At 42.1% G+C, this 19,681-nt stretch overlaps 11 non-coding genes across 11 annotated transcripts; all 11 read left to right on the forward strand.

The window, feature by feature from the left end:
- Nucleotides 1-380: 380 nt before the first annotated feature.
- LOC126123083 (U5 spliceosomal RNA) lies at nt 381-499 on the forward strand. Its single transcript, XR_007526196.1, has one exon. It is a non-coding gene; the product is annotated as a U5 spliceosomal RNA (small nuclear RNA).
- A 2,437-nt stretch (nt 500-2,936) lies between these two features.
- Nucleotides 2,937-3,143, forward strand: LOC126123208 (small nucleolar RNA U3). The gene has a single exon (XR_007526309.1). It is a non-coding gene; the product is annotated as a small nucleolar RNA U3 (small nucleolar RNA).
- A 943-nt stretch (nt 3,144-4,086) lies between these two features.
- Nucleotides 4,087-4,205, forward strand: LOC126123084 (U5 spliceosomal RNA). Its single transcript, XR_007526197.1, has one exon. It is a non-coding gene; the product is annotated as a U5 spliceosomal RNA (small nuclear RNA).
- A 2,429-nt stretch (nt 4,206-6,634) lies between these two features.
- Nucleotides 6,635-6,841, forward strand: LOC126123210 (small nucleolar RNA U3). Its single transcript, XR_007526310.1, has one exon. It is a non-coding gene; the product is annotated as a small nucleolar RNA U3 (small nucleolar RNA).
- A 943-nt stretch (nt 6,842-7,784) lies between these two features.
- LOC126123199 (U5 spliceosomal RNA) lies at nt 7,785-7,903 on the forward strand. Its single transcript, XR_007526300.1, has one exon. It is a non-coding gene; the product is annotated as a U5 spliceosomal RNA (small nuclear RNA).
- Nucleotides 7,904-10,336: 2,433 nt separating this feature from the next.
- LOC126123211 (small nucleolar RNA U3) lies at nt 10,337-10,543 on the forward strand. The gene has a single exon (XR_007526311.1). It is a non-coding gene; the product is annotated as a small nucleolar RNA U3 (small nucleolar RNA).
- Nucleotides 10,544-11,486: 943 nt separating this feature from the next.
- On the forward strand, nt 11,487-11,605 carry LOC126123200 (U5 spliceosomal RNA). Its single transcript, XR_007526301.1, has one exon. It is a non-coding gene; the product is annotated as a U5 spliceosomal RNA (small nuclear RNA).
- Nucleotides 11,606-14,032: 2,427 nt separating this feature from the next.
- On the forward strand, nt 14,033-14,239 carry LOC126123212 (small nucleolar RNA U3). Its single transcript, XR_007526312.1, has one exon. It is a non-coding gene; the product is annotated as a small nucleolar RNA U3 (small nucleolar RNA).
- A 943-nt stretch (nt 14,240-15,182) lies between these two features.
- LOC126123085 (U5 spliceosomal RNA) lies at nt 15,183-15,301 on the forward strand. The gene has a single exon (XR_007526198.1). It is a non-coding gene; the product is annotated as a U5 spliceosomal RNA (small nuclear RNA).
- Nucleotides 15,302-17,729: 2,428 nt separating this feature from the next.
- On the forward strand, nt 17,730-17,936 carry LOC126123213 (small nucleolar RNA U3). The gene has a single exon (XR_007526313.1). It is a non-coding gene; the product is annotated as a small nucleolar RNA U3 (small nucleolar RNA).
- Nucleotides 17,937-18,879: 943 nt separating this feature from the next.
- Nucleotides 18,880-18,998, forward strand: LOC126123086 (U5 spliceosomal RNA). Its single transcript, XR_007526199.1, has one exon. It is a non-coding gene; the product is annotated as a U5 spliceosomal RNA (small nuclear RNA).
- Nucleotides 18,999-19,681: the final 683 nt, after the last annotated feature.

A 19,681-nucleotide genomic window follows, 5' to 3' on the forward strand; every position in this document is an offset into this window, starting at 1 on the left:
ATCTAGTTGTCTGTTTTTTCAGTGAACGAGTGTGGTGGGGAGGAGAGAGATTAGTGTTAGATGCAGAGCAGTGCGGGCAGTTGTGTCTCTGACGGTGGGTCGCCGAGAGGAATTGGGCGTGCTGCCATCTGTCGGCAGGTGAGGTAATGAAGCAGCTTGAATGGTGACAGAAATGATGAAAATAGTTATCTAAAGAGTAATATCGACGACATTTGGCAGACACGTATTTCAGCGCTGACAGTTAGTTTGGGGTGTGTGCTTGCATGGCACTGGAAGTGTGTTGACAGTAGAGAAGTAGACAAGACGGAAAGAATTTTCCGCGTTCTCGCGGAGAAGCAATAGAGAAGCAGCCATAAGTATTGAAGTGAGGGCGTTGATCGGCACTCTGGTTTCCCTTCAAAACGAATAAATCTTTCGCCTTTTACTAAAGATTTCCGTGGAGGGGAACATTAAATGAGTCTATAAGGTATTTTTCGTAGTGCTCGGCTATTGCTGAGCCATAATCACAAGTAAAACGTAATGTAATTAACAAGAGGTAGGTTGTGTTGTGAGAATGAAGGGCGTGGAGTAGCGGATCACGTTGGATCAGGTAGATGCTTTTTTAATTTGAAAATGTAATTGGCCGTTTCGTAGTATAATGAAACAAGTACATTTGCCCTGAAATGGCTTGCAGTGTGTTAGGCGATTGTGTAAAGAGAGAGAGAGCGCTATTTATTGTCCTGGAAACTCTTGGTGAACCCTTTCCGCATCTCAGTTCTAGATGATTTGAGGGTGTTTACTTGCACTGCAGTTGCACAACAGCATATAAGCCGATATTTGGAAGTGAATGATGAATTGAGAGGCTTTGTAATAAATACTAGTATGTGATTAGTAGATTGTGTTTTGAAACCCAAAATTATTTTTACCGCAGAAGTTTGTGATTTGTAGGTATGATGTGAGTGAGATTTGGGCTGTAGATGGTGGTTAGTTGGGCAGGATGAGCATTTCAATTGTTTTCAATAGAGTGGATATTAGTGGCACTGGCTTGTTGCCATAATGTGGCATTGGTTCTTTGTTCATAACAGTGTACTCAGTTTTGTAGAAGATTTAGGTGAGAAAGAGACAGTTGTTGAATATGACATAGATAGCTAGAGATGAATTGAGTAGCAATTTCCTGGTAGGTGTAGTTTGGGTATGATGTGTCTCAGTGAGAGATAAATCTTGAAATGGAAGGGTTGTTCCTAGCTACAGTCTTGGAAACTATGTATCTGCTGTTGACTCCAATGTTTTCAAGATTACTTGTGTACAAAATTGGCCAGACTTTGCTGTTTCTTCTTCAGTAAATCAGTGGAAGGTGGTGCAGATAATGGTATAAATGTTCAGTGCCTCCTGTGAGTTGTTGATGCTGCTTGTCTTTTAAGTAAAATTGATAGGGGCTCTTGATTGACCCAGCCATAGACAGAGCTGGTGCATACTTGGCTTGAGAAGACTTTGGCCAGTAAATGATGAAATACCAACACAGTGCTCACAACAAAGCTCCTTTCCCTGCATTCTAGTTTCCCTCGGGTATAGCGTGACATGATATTGGCGGAGGATGTGCAGATAATCACTTTGATCAGGCTGTTTTTTTTTTTTTTTAATGCTCTTTTACCAGAATCCATTCATAGTGATAACTGTGTTCTCTGGTGAAACACGATGAGAACATAGTGTGAAGTGCACAGAACTAGCTATTTGAGTGTGTGTGAAAATGTGAGGTAACCACTGTTACTCCTAAATTTCTGTGGAATTAAGTTTTCTGTGTGTGTCTGAAAATCCAAGTGGTTCAAGTTGGTAGTTTATTTGTTGCAAGCGAAAAAAGCTTTTTAGTAAACTGAGGCACTAGCATTAGTTTCCTGTTCACTGTGACAAGGAAGCTAGTATAAAAAGTAGTTTGTGGTTTTGTTTGCAAAGAAGTGCTCATGGGATGTAAGCACTGCTTGAGATTATTCTGAGATGATTTTTTTGGGGGGGGGGGGGGGGATTGCTAAACATCTAGCATTTTAGTAAGGAACTTGTCGGAGTAGTTGTAAAATTGTTATTTTATGAGAAATTTCTTTATTCATAGCACATGGCCATCATAGTTGAAGCATAAAGATTGGCATGGTATGCGTAGGTCTGTAAAATGTCCTGACAGTGATGTTCATAGAGACTTGTTGTATACTTTGATTCTTCATCTGTTTAACAGTAGACATAAGAAATGTATTAGTGGAGCAAGTAGCTGTGAAATTACTGGCGTATGATTGATAGTATGGACGTGGCGCTGAGTGGAAGTGTTTGTTTAGCTGTGGGTGTTTTCATAATTGCCATGTGAGGAAAAGCAATACTCGTGATAGGCGAAAAGAGATACAGAGAGAAACACATTTATTGCGAGTATTGTATATCAGCAGCTCTTGGGCGGGTATCAAGTAAGACGCAAAGTGAAACGAAAGAGGAAGTATGCATGAAAGTGGCGATATATCGACAAGAGTTTGCACTGTTAGGGTGAGGTGAATAAACTAGTGCGGTGCGAAAATTTTCGAAGAGAGAGGCGGCTTTAAAGAAAGCACAAGAGTCCTATGAACGCCGTCTTGTGTGTTTGTCTTTCAGTGGCCATTTGGCATGTCTGCTTGCGCCATAGGATGCTACTGTATGTGCCCCAGGCCCCCATCTAGCGGCCGGAGGTGCAAGCGGTGTTTACATACAGTCTCGCGTGAGGCAATGGTCTCTCATTTCGGAAGACAAGAAGCACTGGTAGCGCACAAAATAGCTGAGTGAGATCATGGCGGCCAAGTAAGAGTAGAAGTAGGTTCTTTGCAGAATGTCCGAGCTTAAGAAATTCTTCGATAAGTAAATCGCGAAATGTGAAGAGAGTGTCGTATTCTCGTAGGGCGTGTTGACGGTCTCGTGGCATAAGTAGCGAGCGGTGATAGCTTGCTAGCAAGATCATACTTCACAGGATCATTTCTGTAGTATGTCTTCAACTCTCTCTAGTTCAAAGCTGGAGTAGACGTAACCACGATGATGAGTGGTAGCACTGTCCCTGAGCGTGAGGCTTGCGATCGAGATTCATCGCATCTTGGTTGTAATCGATGATCGTTCACCACATTCTGAGGGATGTGGGAAGGGAATAGCGCTTTCCGAGTGGTGGTTTTATTATATAGAATAGAAGCAAGCATAAGTCATACTTTTGGTATCGGGACCCGCGTCGTTGCAGAAATGTCGCTACAGGTTGTGGAAGGACTTTGATTACGACATGTCATGAAAGCCTTGTGGGAGTTTCTCGAGTGGCACGGGGACGAGCCATTTGATTTGGCCTGCTCCAAGTGCTAGGCTTGGATGACAACGACGTACTTTTGAGTTACAAGAATGAGTGAGCAACACAAGAAGAGTGCAATTGATGACCATAAAAGGCTGACACACAACACAGTCTTGATAATCAGCACTAATGCATGATGTACGGAACATTTAGGAGGAGCACGTTTGGCTAGCAAACATGAATTGAGTGATTTGCAAGGCACTGTTATCTGCAAGAAGGAATGCATGAAATTCGCAAATGAATAAGACTGGTTCAAATACTATCGGCAGAAATTTTATTTCTGTTGTCAACTAGTATTAATTAGTTGTGTGGGAGCAGGGGGATATTTCCCTTGCACCATACATCTACATACAGGTTGCGTCTGATGTGGCCTAGTTTTGCGTTCAAAGAACTATCTAGTTGTCTGTTTTTTCAGTGAACGAGTGTGGTGGGGAGGAGAGAGATTAGTGTTAGATGCAGAGCAGTGCGGGCAGTTGTGTCTCTGACGGTGGGTCGCCGAGAGGAATTGGGCGTGCTGCCATCTGTCGGCAGGTGAGGTAATGAAGCAGCTTGAATGGTGACAGAAATGATAAAAATAGTTATCTAAAGAGTAATATCGACGACATTTGGCAGACACGTATTTCAGCGCTGACAGTTAGTTTGGGGTGTGTGCTTGCATGGCACTGGAAGTGTGTTGACAGTAGAGAAGTAGACAAGACGGAAAGAATTTTCCGCGTTCTCGCGGAGAAGCAATAGAGAAGCAGCCATAAGTATTGAAGTGAGGGCGTTGATCGGCACTCTGGTTTCCCTTCAAAACGAATAAATCTTTCGCCTTTTACTAAAGATTTCCGTGGAGGGGAACATTAAATGAGTCTATAAGGTATTTTTCGTAGTGCTCGGCTATTGCTGAGCCATAATCACAAGTAAAACGTAATGTAATTAACAAGAGGTAGGTTGTGTTGTGAGAATGAAGGGCGTGGAGTAGCGGATCACGTTGGATCAGGTAGATGCTTTTTTAATTTGAAAATGTAATTGGCCGTTTCGTAGTATAATGAAACAAGTACATTTGCCCTGAAATGGCTTGCAGTGTGTTAGGCGATTGTGTAAAGAGAGAGAGAGCGCTATTTATTGTCCTGGAAACTCTTGGTGAACCCTTTCCGCATCTCAGTTCTATATGATTTGAGGGTGTTTACTTGCACTGCAGTTGCACAACAGCATATAAGCCGATATTTGGAAGTGAATGATGAATTGAGAGGCTTTGTAATAAATACTAGTATGTGATTAGTAGATTGTGTTTTGAAACCCAAAATTATTTTTACCGCAGAAGTTTGTGATTTGTAGGTATGATGTGAGTGAGATTTGGGCTGTAGATGGTGGTTAGTTGGGCAGGATGAGCATTTCAATTGTTTTCAATAGAGTGGATATTAGTGGCACTGGCTTGTTGCCATAATGTGGCATTGGTTCTTTGTTCATAACAGTGTACTCAGTTTTGTAGAAGATTTAGGTGAGAAAGAGACAGTTGTTGAATATGACATAGATAGCTAGAGATGAATTGAGTAGCAATTTCCTGGTAGGTGTAGTTTGGGTATGATGTGTCTCAGTGAGAGATAAATCTTGAAATGGAAGGGTTGTTCCTAGCTACAGTCTTGGAAACTATGTATCTGCTGTTGACTCCAATGTTTTCAAGATTACTTGTGTACAAAATTGGCCAGACTTTGCTGTTTCTTCTTCAGTAAATCAGTGGAAGGTGGTGCAGATAATGGTATAAATGTTCAGTGCCTCCTGTGAGTTGTTGATGCTGCTTGTCTTTTAAGTAAAATTGATAGGGGCTCTTGATTGACCCAGCCATAGACAGAGCTGGTGCATACTTGGCTTGAGAAGACTTTGGCCAGTAAATGATGAAATACCAACACAGTGCTCACAACAAAGCTCCTTTCCCTGCATTCTAGTTTCCCTCGGGTATAGAGTGACATGATATTGGCAGAGGATGTGCAGATAATCACTTTGATCAGGCTGTTTTTTTTTTTAATGCTCTTTTACCAGAATCCATTCATAGTGATAACTGTGTTCTCTGGTGAAACACGATGAGAACATAGTGTGAAGTGCACAGAACTAGCTATTTGAGTGTGTGTGAAAATGTGAGGTAACCACTGTTACTCCTAAATTTCTGTGGAATTAAGTTTTCTGTGTGTGTCTGAAAATCCAAGTGGTTCAAGTTGGTAGTTTATTTGTTGCAAGCAAAAAAAGCTTTTTAGTAAACTGAGGCACTAGCATTAGTTTCCTGTTCAGTGTGACAAGGAAGCTAGTATAAAAAGTAGTTTGTGGTTTTGTTTGCAAAGAAGTGCTCATGGGATGTAAGCACTGCTTGAGATTATTCTGAGATGATTTTTGGGGGGGGGGGGGGATTGCTAAACATCTAGCATTTTAGTAAGGAACTTGTCGGAGTAGTTGTAAAATTGTTATTTTATGAGAAATTTCTTTATTCATAGCACATGGCCATCATAGTTGAAGCATAAAGATTGGCATGGTATGCGTAGGTCTGTAAAATGTCCTGACAGTGATGTTCATAGAGACTTGTTGTATACTTTGATTCTTCATCTGTTTAACAGTAGACATAAGAAATGTATTAGTGGAGCAAGTAGCTGTGAAATTACTGGCGTATGATTGATAGTATGGACGTGGCGCTGAGTGGAAGTGTTTGTTTAGCTGTGGGTGTTTTCATAATTGCCATGTGAGGAAAAGCAATACTCGTGATAGGCGAAAAGAGATACAGAGAGAAACACATTTATTGCGAGTATTGTATATCAGCAGCTCTTGGGCGGGTATCAAGTAAGACGCAAAGTGAAACGAAAGAGGAAGTATGCATGAAAGTGGCGATATATCGACAAGAGTTTGCACTGTTAGGGTGAGGTGAATAAACTAGTGCGGTGCGAAAATTTTCGAAGAGAGAGGCGGCTTTAAAGAAAGCACAAGAGTCCTATGAACGCCGTCTTGTGTGTTTGTCTTTCAGTGGCTATTTGGCATGTCTGCTTGCGCCATAGGATGCTACTGTATGTGCCCCAGGCCCCCATCTAGCGGCCGGAGGTGCAAGCGGTGTTTACATACAGTCTCGCGTGAGGCAATGGTCTCTCATTTCGGAAGACAAGAAGCACTGGTAGCGCACAAAATAGCTGAGTGAGATCATGGCGGCCAAGTAAGAGTAGAAGTAGGTTCTTTGCAGAATGTCCGAGCTTAAGAAATTCTTCGATAAGTAAATCGCGAAATGTGAAGAGTGTGTCGTATTCTCGTAGGGCGTGTTGACGGTCTCGTGGCATAAGTAGCGAGCGGTGATAGCTTGCTAGCAAGATCATACTTCACAGGATCATTTCTGTAGTATGTCTTCAACTCTCTCTAGTTCAAAGCTGGAGTAGACGTAACCACGATGATGAGTGGTAGCACTGTCCCTGAGCGTGAGGCTTGCGATCGAGATTCATCGCATCTTGGTTGTAATCGATGATCGTTCACCACATTCTGAGGGATGTGGGAAGGGAATAGCGCTTTCCGAGTGGTGGTTTTATTATATAGAATAGAAGCAAGCATAAGTCATACTTTTGGTATCGGGACCCGCGTCGTTGCAGAAATGTCGCTACAGGTTGTGGAAGGACTTTGATTACGACATGTCATGAAAGCCTTGTGGGAGTTTCTCGAGTGGCACGGGGACGAGCCATTTGATTTGGCCTGCTCCAAGTGCTAGGCTTGGATGACAACGACGTACTTTTGAGTTACAAGAATGAGTGAGCAACACAAGAAGAGTGCAATTGATGACCATAAAAGGCTGACACACAACACAGTCTTGATAATCAGCACTAATGCGTGATGTACGGAACATTTAGGAGGAGCACGTTTGGCTAGCAAACATGAATTGAGTGATTTGCAAGGCACTGTTATCTGCAAGAAGGAATGCATGAAATTCGCAAATGAATAAGACTGGTTCAAATACTATCGGCAGAAATTTTATTTCTGTTGTCAACTAGTATTAATTAGTTGTGTGGGAGCAGGGGGATATTTCCCTTGCACCATACATCTACATACAGGTTGCGTCTGATGTGGCCTAGTTTTGCGTTCAAAGAACTATCTAGTTGTCTGTTTTTTCAGTGAACGAGTGTGGTGGGGAGGAGAGAGATTAATGTTAGATGCAGAGCAGTGCGGGCAGTTGTGTCTCTGACGGTGGGTCGCCGAGAGGAATTGGGCGTGCTGCCATCTGTCGGCAGGTGAGGTAATGAAGCAGCTTGAATGGTGACAGAAATGATGAAAATAGTTATCTAAAGAGTAATATCGACGACATTTGGCAGACACGTATTTCAGCGCTGACAGTTAGTTTGGGGTGTGTGCTTGCATGGCACTGGAAGTGTGTTGACAGTAGAGAAGTAGACAAGACGGAAAGAATTTTCCGCGTTCTCGCGGAGAAGCAATAGAGAAGCAGCCATAAGTATTGAAGTGAGGGCGTTGATCGGCACTCTGGTTTCCTTTCAAAACGAATATATCTTTCGCCTTTTACTAAAGATTTCCGTGGAGGGGAACATTATATGAGTCTATAAGGTATTTTTCGTAGTGCTCGGCTATTGCTGAGCCATAATCACAAGTAAAACGTAATGTAATTAACAAGAGGTAGGTTGTGTTGTGAGAATGAAGGGCGTGGAGTAGCGGATCACGTTGGATCAGGTAGATGCTTTTTTAATTTGAAAATGTAATTGGCCGTTTCGTAGTATAATGAAACAAGTACATTTGCCCTGAAATGGCTTGCAGTGTGTTAGGCGATTGTGTAAAGAGAGAGAGAGCGCTATTTATTGTCCTGGAAACTCTTGGTGAACCCTTTCCGCATCTCAGTTCTAGATGATTTGAGGGTGTTTACTTGCACTGCAGTTGCACAACAGCATATAAGCCGATATTTGGAAGTGAATGATGAATTGAGAGGCTTTGTAATAAATACTAGTATGTGATTAGTAGATTGTGTTTTGAAACCCAAAATTATTTTTACCGCAGAAGTTTGTGATTTGTAGGTATGATGTGAGTGAGATTTGGGCTGTAGATGGTGGTTAGTTGGGCAGGATGAGCATTTCAATTGTTTTCAATAGAGTGGATATTAGTGGCACTGGCTTGTTGCCATAATGTGGCATTGGTTCTTTGTTCATAACAGTGTACTCAGTTTTGTAGAAGATTTAGGTGAGAAAGAGACAGTTGTTGAATATGACATAGATAGCTAGAGATGAATTGAGTAGCAATTTCCTGGTAGGTGTAGTTTGGGTATGATGTGTCTCAGTGAGAGATAAATCTTGAAATGGAAGGGTTGTTCCTAGCTACAGTCTTGGAAACTATGTATCTGCTGTTGACTCCAATGTTTTCAAGATTACTTGTGTACAAAATTGGCCAGACTTTGCTGTTTCTTCTTCAGTAAATCAGTGGAAGGTGGTGCAGATAATGGTATAAATGTTCAGTGCCTCCTGTGAGTTGTTGATGCTGCTTGTCTTTTAAGTAAAATTGATAGGGGCTCTTGATTGACCCAGCCATAGACAGAGCTGGTGCATACTTGGCTTGAGAAGACTTTGGCCAGTAAATGATGAAATACCAACACAGTGCTCACAACAAAGCTCCTTTCCCTGCATTCTAGTTTCCCTCGGGTATAGAGTGACATGATATTGGCAGAGGATGTGCAGATAATCACTTTGATCAGGCTGTTTTTTTTTTAATGCTCTTTTACCAGAATCCATTCATAGTGATAACTGTGTTCTCTGGTGAAACACGATGAGAACATAGTGTGAAGTGCACAGAACTAGCTATTTGAGTGTGTGTGAAAATGTGAGGTAACCACTGTTACTCCTAAATTTCTGTGGAATTAAGTTTTCTGTGTGTGTCTGAAAATCCAAGTGGTTCAAGTTGGTAGTTTATTTGTTGCAAGCGAAAAAAGCTTTTTAGTAAACTGAGGCACTAGCATTAGTTTCCTGTTCACTGTGACAAGGAAGCTAGTATAAAAAGTAGTTTGTGGTTTTGTTTGCAAAGAAGTGCTCATGGGATGTAAGCACTGCTTGAGATTATTCTGAGATGATTTTTTTGGGGGGGGGGGGGGGGGATTGCTAAACATCTAGCATTTTAGTAAGGAACTTGTCGGAGTAGTTGTAAAATTGTTATTTTATGAGAAATTTCTTTATTCATAGCACATGGCCATCATAGTTGAAGCATAAAGATTGGCATGGTATGCGTAGGTCTGTAAAATGTCCTGACAGTGATGTTCATAGAGACTTGTTGTATACTTTGATTCTTCATCTGTTTAACAGTAGACATAAGAAATGTATTAGTGGAGCAAGTAGCTGTGAAATTACTGGCGTATGATTGATAGTATGGACGTGGCGCTGAGTGGAAGTGTTTGTTTAGCTGTGGGTGTTTTCATAATTGCCATGTGAGGAAAAGCAATACTCGTGATAGGCGAAAAGAGATACAGAGAGAAACACATTTATTGCGAGTATTGTATATCAGCAGCTCTTGGGCGGGTATCAAGTAAGACGCAAAGTGAAACGAAAGAGGAAGTATGCATGAAAGTGGCGATATATCGACAAGAGTTTGCACTGTTAGGGTGAGGTGAATAAACTAGTGCGGTGCGAAAATTTTCGAAGAGAGAGGCGGCTTTAAAGAAAGCACAAGAGTCCTATGAACGCCGTCTTGTGTGTTTGTCTTTCAGTGGCTATTTGGCATGTCTGCTTGCGCCATAGGATGCTACTGTATGTGCCCCAGGCCCCCATCTAGCGGCCGGAGGTGCAAGCGGTGTTTACATACAGTCTCGCGTGAGGCAATGGTCTCTCATTTCGGAAGACAAGAAGCACTGGTAGCGCACAAAATAGCTGAGTGAGATCATGGCGGCCAAGTAAGAGTAGAAGTAGGTTCTTTGCAGAATGTCCGAGCTTAAGAAATTCTTCGATAAGTAAATCGCGAAATGTGAAGAGTGTGTCGTATTCTCGTAGGGCGTGTTGACGGTCTCGTGGCATAAGTAGCGAGCGGTGATAGCTTGCTAGCAAGATCATACTTCACAGGATCATTTCTGTAGTATGTCTTCAACTCTCTCTAGTTCAAAGCTGGAGTAGACGTAACCACGATGATGAGTGGTAGCACTGTCCCTGAGCGTGAGGCTTGCGATCGAGATTCATCGCATCTTGGTTGTAATCGATGATCGTTCACCACATTCTGAGGGATGTGGGAAGGGAATAGCGCTTTCCGAGTGGTGGTTTTATTATATAGAATAGAAGCAAGCATAAGTCATACTTTTGGTATCGGGACCCGCGTCGTTGCAGAAATGTCGCTACAGGTTGTGGAAGGACTTTGATTACGACATGTCATGAAAGCCTTGTGGGAGTTTCTCGAGTGGCACGGGGACGAGCCATTTGATTTGGCCTGCTCCAAGTGCTAGGCTTGGATGACAACGACGTACTTTTGAGTTACAAGAATGAGTGAGCAACACAAGAAGAGTGCAATTGATGACCATAAAAGGCTGACACACAACACAGTCTTGATAATCAGCACTAATGCGTGATGTACGGAACATTTAGGAGGAGCACGTTTGGCTAGCAAACATGAATTGAGTGATTTGCAAGGCACTGTTATCTGCAAGAAGGAATGCATGAAATTCGCAAATGAATAAGACTGGTTCAAATACTATCGGCAGAAATTTTATTTCTGTTGTCAACTAGTATTAATTAGTTGTGTGGGAGCAGGGGGATATTTCCCTTGCACCATACATCTACATACAGGTTGCGTCTGATGTGGCCTAGTTTTGCGTTCAAAGAACTATCTAGTTGTCTGTTTTTTCAGTGAACGAGTGTGGTGGGGAGGAGAGAGATTAATGTTAGATGCAGAGCAGTGCGGGCAGTTGTGTCTCTGACGGTGGGTCGCCGAGAGGAATTGGGCGTGCTGCCATCTGTCGGCAGGTGAGGTAATGAAGCAGCTTGAATGGTGACAGAAATGATGAAAATAGTTATCTAAAGAGTAATATCGACGACATTTGGCAGACACGTATTTCAGCGCTGACAGTTAGTTTGGGGTGTGTGCTTGCATGGCACTGGAAGTGTGTTGACAGTAGAGAAGTAGACAAGACGGAAAGAATTTTCCGCGTTCTCGCGGAGAAGCAATAGAGAAGCAGCCATAAGTATTGAAGTGAGGGCGTTGATCGGCACTCTGGTTTCCTTTCAAAACGAATATATCTTTCGCCTTTTACTAAAGATTTCCGTGGAGGGGAACATTATATGAGTCTATAAGGTATTTTTCGTAGTGCTCGGCTATTGCTGAGCCATAATCACAAGTAAAACGTAATGTAATTAACAAGAGGTAGGTTGTGTTGTGAGAATGAAGGGCGTGGAGTAGCGGATCACGTTGGATCAGGTAGATGCTTTTTTAATTTGAAAATGTAATTGGCCGTTTCGTAGTATAATGAAACAAGTACATTTGCCCTGAAATGGCTTGCAGTGTGTTAGGCGATTGTGTAAAGAGAGAGAGAGCGCTATTTATTGTCCTGGAAACTCTTGGTGAACCCTTTCCGCATCTCAGTTCTAGATGATTTGAGGGTGTTTACTTGCACTGCAGTTGCACAACAGCATATAAGCCGATATTTGGAAGTGAATGATGAATTGAGAGGCTTTGTAATAAATACTAGTATGTGATTAGTAGATTGTGTTTTGAAACCCAAAATTATTTTTACCGCAGAAGTTTGTGATTTGTAGGTATGATGTGAGTGAGATTTGGGCTGTAGATGGTGGTTAGTTGGGCAGGATGAGCATTTCAATTGTTTTCAATAGAGTGGATATTAGTGGCACTGGCTTGTTGCCATAATGTGGCATTGGTTCTTTGTTCATAACAGTGTACTCAGTTTTGTAGAAGATTTAGGTGAGAAAGAGACAGTTGTTGAATATGACATAGATAGCTAGAGATGAATTGAGTAGCAATTTCCTGGTAGGTGTAGTTTGGGTATGATGTGTCTCAGTGAGAGATAAATCTTGAAATGGAAGGGTTGTTCCTAGCTACAGTCTTGGAAACTATGTATCTGCTGTTGACTCCAATGTTTTCAAGATTACTTGTGTACAAAATTGGCCAGACTTTGCTGTTTCTTCTTCAGTAAATCAGTGGAAGGTGGTGCAGATAATGGTATAAATGTTCAGTGCCTCCTGTGAGTTGTTGATGCTGCTTGTCTTTTAAGTAAAATTGATAGGGGCTCTTGATTGACCCAGCCATAGACAGAGCTGGTGCATACTTGGCTTGAGAAGACTTTGGCCAGTAAATGATGAAATACCAACACAGTGCTCACAACAAAGCTCCTTTCCCTGCATTCTAGTTTCCCTCGGGTATAGAGTGACATGATATTGGCAGAGGATGTGCAGATAATCACTTTGATCAGGCTGTTTTTTTTTTAATGCTCTTTTACCAGAATCCATTCATAGTGATAACTGTGTTCTCTGGTGAAACACGATGAGAACATAGTGTGAAGTGCACAGAACTAGCTATTTGAGTGTGTGTGAAAATGTGAGGTAACCACTGTTACTCCTAAATTTCTGTGGAATTAAGTTTTCTGTGTGTGTCTGAAAATCCAAGTGGTTCAAGTTGGTAGTTTATTTGTTGCAAGCGAAAAAAGCTTTTTAGTAAACTGAGGCACTAGCATTAGTTTCCTGTTCACTGTGACAAGGAAGCTAGTATAAAAAGTAGTTTGTGGTTTTGTTTGCAAAGAAGTGCTCATGGGATGTAAGCACTGCTTGAGATTATTCTGAGATGATTTTTGGGGGGGGGGGGGATTGCTAAACATCTAGCATTTTAGTAAGGAACTTGTCGGAGTAGTTGTAAAATTGTTATTTTATGAGAAATTTCTTTATTCATAGCACATGGCCATCATAGTTGAAGCATAAAGATTGGCATGGTATGCGTAGGTCTGTAAAATGTCCTGACAGTGATGTTCATAGAGACTTGTTGTATACTTTGATTCTTCATCTGTTTAACAGTAGACATAAGAAATGTATTAGTGGAGCAAGTAGCTGTGAAATTACTGGCGTATGATTGATAGTATGGACGTGGCGCTGAGTGGAAGTGTTTGTTTAGCTGTGGGTGTTTTCATAATTGCCATGTGAGGAAAAGCAATACTCGTGATAGGCGAAAAGAGATACAGAGAGAAACACATTTATTGCGAGTATTGTATATCAGCAGCTCTTGGGCGGGTATCAAGTAAGACGCAAAGTGAAACGAAAGAGGAAGTATGCATGAAAGTGGCGATATATCGACAAGAGTTTGCACTGTTAGGGTGAGGTGAATAAACTAGTGCGGTGCGAAAATTTTCGAAGAGAGAGGCGGCTTTAAAGAAAGCACAAGAGTCCTATGAACGCCGTCTTGTGTGTTTGTCTTTCAGTGGCTATTTGGCATGTCTGCTTGCGCCATAGGATGCTACTGTATGTGCCCCAGGCCCCCATCTAGCGGCCGGAGGTGCAAGCGGTGTTTACATACAGTCTCGCGTGAGGCAATGGTCTCTCATTTCGGAAGACAAGAAGCACTGGTAGCGCACAAAATAGCTGAGTGAGATCATGGCGGCCAAGTAAGAGTAGAAGTAGGTTCTTTGCAGAATGTCCGAGCTTAAGAAATTCTTCGATAAGTAAATCGCGAAATGTGAAGAGTGTGTCGTATTCTCGTAGGGCGTGTTGACGGTCTCGTGGCATAAGTAGCGAGCGGTGATAGCTTGCTAGCAAGATCATACTTCACAGGATCATTTCTGTAGTATGTCTTCAACTCTCTCTAGTTCAAAGCTGGAGTAGACGTAACCACGATGATGAGTGGTAGCACTGTCCCTGAGCGTGAGGCTTGCGATCGAGATTCATCGCATCTTGGTTGTAATCGATGATCGTTCACCACATTCTGAGGGATGTGGGAAGGGAATAGCGCTTTCCGAGTGGTGGTTTTATTATATAGAATAGAAGCAAGCATAAGTCATACTTTTGGTATCGGGACCCGCGTCGTTGCAGAAATGTCGCTACAGGTTGTGGAAGGACTTTGATTACGACATGTCATGAAAGCCTTGTGGGAGTTTCTCGAGTGGCACGGGGACGAGCCATTTGATTTGGCCTGCTCCAAGTGCTAGGCTTGGATGACAACGACGTACTTTTGAGTTACAAGAATGAGTGAGCAACACAAGAAGAGTGCAATTGATGACCATAAAAGGCTGACACACAACACAGTCTTGATAATCAGCACTAATGCGTGATGTACGGAACATTTAGGAGGAGCACGTTTGGCTAGCAAACATGAATTGAGTGATTTGCAAGGCACTGTTATCTGCAAGAAGGAATGCATGAAATTCGCAAATGAATAAGACTGGTTCAAATACTATCGGCAGAAATTTTATTTCTGTTGTCAACTAGTATTAATTAGTTGTGTGGGAGCAGGGGGATATTTCCCTTGCACCATACATCTACATACAGGTTGCGTCTGATGTGGCCTAGTTTTGCGTTCAAAGAACTATCTAGTTGTCTGTTTTTTCAGTGAACGAGTGTGGTGGGGAGGAGAGAGATTAGTGTTAGATGCAGAGCAGTGCGGGCAGTTGTGTCTCTGACGGTGGGTCGCCGAGAGGAATTGGGCGTGCTGCCATCTGTCGGCAGGTGAGGTAATGAAGCAGCTTGAATGGTGACAGAAATGATGAAAATAGTTATCTAAAGAGTAATATCGACGACATTTGGCAGACACGTATTTCAGCGCTGACAGTTAGTTTGGGGTGTGTGCTTGCATGGCACTGGAAGTGTGTTGACAGTAGAGAAGTAGACAAGACGGAAAGAATTTTCCGCGTTCTCGCGGAGAAGCAATAGAGAAGCAGCCATAAGTATTGAAGTGAGGGCGTTGATCGGCACTCTGGTTTCCCTTCAAAACGAATAAATCTTTCGCCTTTTACTAAAGATTTCCGTGGAGGGGAACATTAAATGAGTCTATAAGGTATTTTTCGTAGTGCTCGGCTATTGCTGAGCCATAATCACAAGTAAAACGTAATGTAATTAACAAGAGGTAGGTTGTGTTGTGAGAATGAAGGGCGTGGAGTAGCGGATCACGTTGGATCAGGTAGATGCTTTTTTAATTTGAAAATGTAATTGGCCGTTTCGTAGTATAATGAAACAAGTACATTTGCCCTGAAATGGCTTGCAGTGTGTTAGGCGATTGTGTAAAGAGAGAGAGAGAGCGCTATTTATTGTCCTGGAAACTCTTGGTGAACCCTTTCCGCATCTCAGTTCTAGATGATTTGAGGGTGTTTACTTGCACTGCAGTTGCACAACAGCATATAAGCCGATATTTGGAAGTGAATGATGAATTGAGAGGCTTTGTAATAAATACTAGTATGTGATTAGTAGATTGTGTTTTGAAACCCAAAATTATTTTTACCGCAGAAGTTTGTGATTTGTAGGTATGATGTGAGTGAGATTTGGGCTGTAGATGGTGGTTAGTTGGGCAGGATGAGCATTTCAATTGTTTTCAATAGAGTGGATATTAGTGGCACTGGCTTGTTGCCATAATGTGGCATTGGTTCTTTGTTCATAACAGTGTACTCAGTTTTGTAGAAGATTTAGGTGAGAAAGAGACAGTTGTTGAATATGACATAGATAGCTAGAGATGAATTGAGTAGCAATTTCCTGGTAGGTGTAGTTTGGGTATGATGTGTCTCAGTGAGAGATAAATCTTGAAATGGAAGGGTTGTTCCTAGCTACAGTCTTGGAAACTATGTATCTGCTGTTGACTCCAATGTTTTCAAGATTACTTGTGTACAAAATTGGCCAGACTTTGCTGTTTCTTCTTCAGTAAATCAGTGGAAGGTGGTGCAGATAATGGTATAAATGTTCAGTGCCTCCTGTGAGTTGTTGATGCTGCTTGTCTTTTAAGTAAAATTGATAGGGGCTCTTGATTGACCCAGCCATAGACAGAGCTGGTGCATACTTGGCTTGAGAAGACTTTGGCCAGTAAATGATGAAATACCAACACAGTGCTCACAACAAAGCTCCTTTCCCTGCATTCTAGTTTCCCTCGGGTATAGAGTGACATGATATTGGCAGAGGATGTGCAGATAATCACTTTGATCAGGCTGTTTTTTTTTTAATGCTCTTTTACCAGAATCCATTCATAGTGATAACTGTGTTCTCTGGTGAAACACGATGAGAACATAGTGTGAAGTGCACAGAACTAGCTATTTGAGTGTGTGTGAAAATGTGAGGTAACCACTGTTACTCCTAAATTTCTGTGGAATTAAGTTTTCTGTGTGTGTCTGAAAATCCAAGTGGTTCAAGTTGGTAGTTTATTTGTTGCAAGCGAAAAAAGCTTTTTAGTAAACTGAGGCACTAGCATTAGTTTCCTGTTCACTGTGACAAGGAAGCTAGTATAAAAAGTAGTTTGTGGTTTTGTTTGCAAAGAAGTGCTCATGGGATGTAAGCACTGCTTGAGATTATTCTGAGATGATTTTTTGGGGGGGGGGGATTGCTAAACATCTAGCATTTTAGTAAGGAACTTGTCGGAGTAGTTGTAAAATTGTTATTTTATGAGAAATTTCTTTATTCATAGCACATGGCCATCATAGTTGAAGCATAAAGATTGGCATGGTATGCGTAGGTCTGTAAAATGTCCTGACAGTGATGTTCATAGAGACTTGTTGTATACTTTGATTCTTCATCTGTTTAACAGTAGACATAAGAAATGTATTAGTGGAGCAAGTAGCTGTGAAATTACTGGCGTATGATTGATAGTATGGACGTGGCGCTGAGTGGAAGTGTTTGTTTAGCTGTGGGTGTTTTCATAATTGCCATGTGAGGAAAAGCAATACTCGTGATAGGCGAAAAGAGATACAGAGAGAAACACATTTATTGCGAGTATTGTATATCAGCAGCTCTTGGGCGGGTATCAAGTAAGACGCAAAGTGAAACGAAAGAGGAAGTATGCATGAAAGTGGCGATATATCGACAAGAGTTTGCACTGTTAGGGTGAGGTGAATAAACTAGTGCGGTGCGAAAATTTTCGAAGAGAGAGGCGGCTTTAAAGAAAGCACAAGAGTCCTATGAACGCCGTCTTGTGTGTTTGTCTTTCAGTGGCTATTTGGCATGTCTGCTTGCGCCATAGGATGCTACTGTATGTGCCCCAGGCCCCCATCTAGCGGCCGGAGGTGCAAGCGGTGTTTACATACAGTCTCGCGTGAGGCAATGGTCTCTCATTTCGGAAGACAAGAAGCACTGGTAGCGCACAAAATAGCTGAGTGAGATCATGGCGGCCAAGTAAGAGTAGAAGTAGGTTCTTTGCAGAATGTCCGAGCTTAAGAAATTCTTCGATAAGTAAATCGCGAAATGTGAAGAGTGTGTCGTATTCTCGTAGGGCGTGTTGACGGTCTCGTGGCATAAGTAGCGAGCGGTGATAGCTTGCTAGCAAGATCATACTTCACAGGATCATTTCTGTAGTATGTCTTCAACTCTCTCTAGTTCAAAGCTGGAGTAGACGTAACCACGATGATGAGTGGTAGCACTGTCCCTGAGCGTGAGGCTTGCGATCGAGATTCATCGCATCTTGGTTGTAATCGATGATCGTTCACCACATTCTGAGGGATGTGGGAAGGGAATAGCGCTTTCCGAGTGGTGGTTTTATTATATAGAATAGAAGCAAGCATAAGTCATACTTTTGGTATCGGGACCCGCGTCGTTGCAGAAATGTCGCTACAGGTTGTGGAAGGACTTTGATTACGACATGTCATGAAAGCCTTGTGGGAGTTTCTCGAGTGGCACGGGGACGAGCCATTTGATTTGGCCTGCTCCAAGTGCTAGGCTTGGATGACAACGACGTACTTTTGAGTTACAAGAATGAGTGAGCAACACAAGAAGAGTGCAATTGATGACCATAAAAGGCTGACACACAACACAGTCTTGATAATCAGCACTAATGCGTGATGTACGGAACATTTAGGAGGAGCACGTTTGGCTAGCAAACATGAATTGAGTGATTTGCAAGGCACTGTTATCTGCAAGAAGGAATGCATGAAATTCGCAAATGAATAAGACTGGTTCAAATACTATCGGCAGAAATTTTATTTCTGTTGTCAACTAGTATTAATTAGTTGTGTGGGAGCAGGGGGATATTTCCCTTGCACCATACATCTACATACAGGTTGCGTCTGATGTGGCCTAGTTTTGCGTTCAAAGAACTATCTAGTTGTCTGTTTTTTCAGTGAACGAGTGTGGTGGGGAGGAGAGAGATTAGTGTTAGATGCAGAGCAGTGCGGGCAGTTGTGTCTCTGACGGTGGGTCGCCGAGAGGAATTGGGCGTGCTGCCATCTGTCGGCAGGTGAGGTAATGAAGCAGCTTGAATGGTGACAGAAATGATGAAAATAGTTATCTAAAGAGTAATATCGACGACATTTGGCAGACACGTATTTCAGCGCTGACAGTTAGTTTGGGGTGTGTGCTTGCATGGCACTGGAAGTGTGTTGACAGTAGAGAAGTAGACAAGACGGAAAGAATTTTCCGCGTTCTCGCGGAGAAGCAATAGAGAAGCAGCCATAAGTATTGAAGTGAGGGCGTTGATCGGCACTCTGGTTTCCCTTCAAAACGAATAAATCTTTCGCCTTTTACTAAAGATTTCCGTGGAGGGGAACATTAAATGAGTCTATAAGGTATTTTTCGTAGTGCTCGGCTATTGCTGAGCCATAATCACAAGTAAAACGTAATGTAATTAACAAGAGGTAGGTTGTGTTGTGAGAATGAAGGGCGTGGAGTAGCGGATCACGTTGGATCAGGTAGATGCTTTTTTAATTTGAAAATGTAATTGGCCGTTTCGTAGTATAATGAAACAAGTACATTTGCCCTGAAATGGCTTGCAGTGTGTTAGGCGATTGTGTAAAGAGAGAGAGAGCGCTATTTATTGTCCTGGAAACTCTTGGTGAACCCTTTCCGCATCTCAGTTCTAGATGATTTGAGGGTGTTTACTTGCACTGCAGTTGCACAACAGCATATAAGCCGATATTTGGAAGTGAATGATGAATTGAGAGGCTTTGTAATAAATACTAGTATGTGATTAGTAGATTGTGTTTTGAAACCCAAAATTATTTTTACCGCAGAAGTTTGTGATTTGTAGGTATGATGTGAGTGAGATTTGGGCTGTAGATGGTGGTTAGTTGGGCAGGATGAGCATTTCAATTGTTTTCAATAGAGTGGATATTAGTGGCACTGGCTTGTTGCCATAATGTGGCATTGGTTCTTTGTTCATAACAGTGTACTCAGTTTTGTAGAAGATTTAGGTGAGAAAGAGACAGTTGTTGAATATGACATAGATAGCTAGAGATGAATTGAGTAGCAATTTCCTGGTAGGTGTAGTTTGGGTATGATGTGT

Source organism: Schistocerca cancellata, unplaced genomic scaffold (genome assembly GCF_023864275.1).
Source record: "Schistocerca cancellata isolate TAMUIC-IGC-003103 unplaced genomic scaffold, iqSchCanc2.1 HiC_scaffold_417, whole genome shotgun sequence".
Taxonomy (NCBI): domain Eukaryota; kingdom Metazoa; phylum Arthropoda; class Insecta; order Orthoptera; family Acrididae; genus Schistocerca; species Schistocerca cancellata.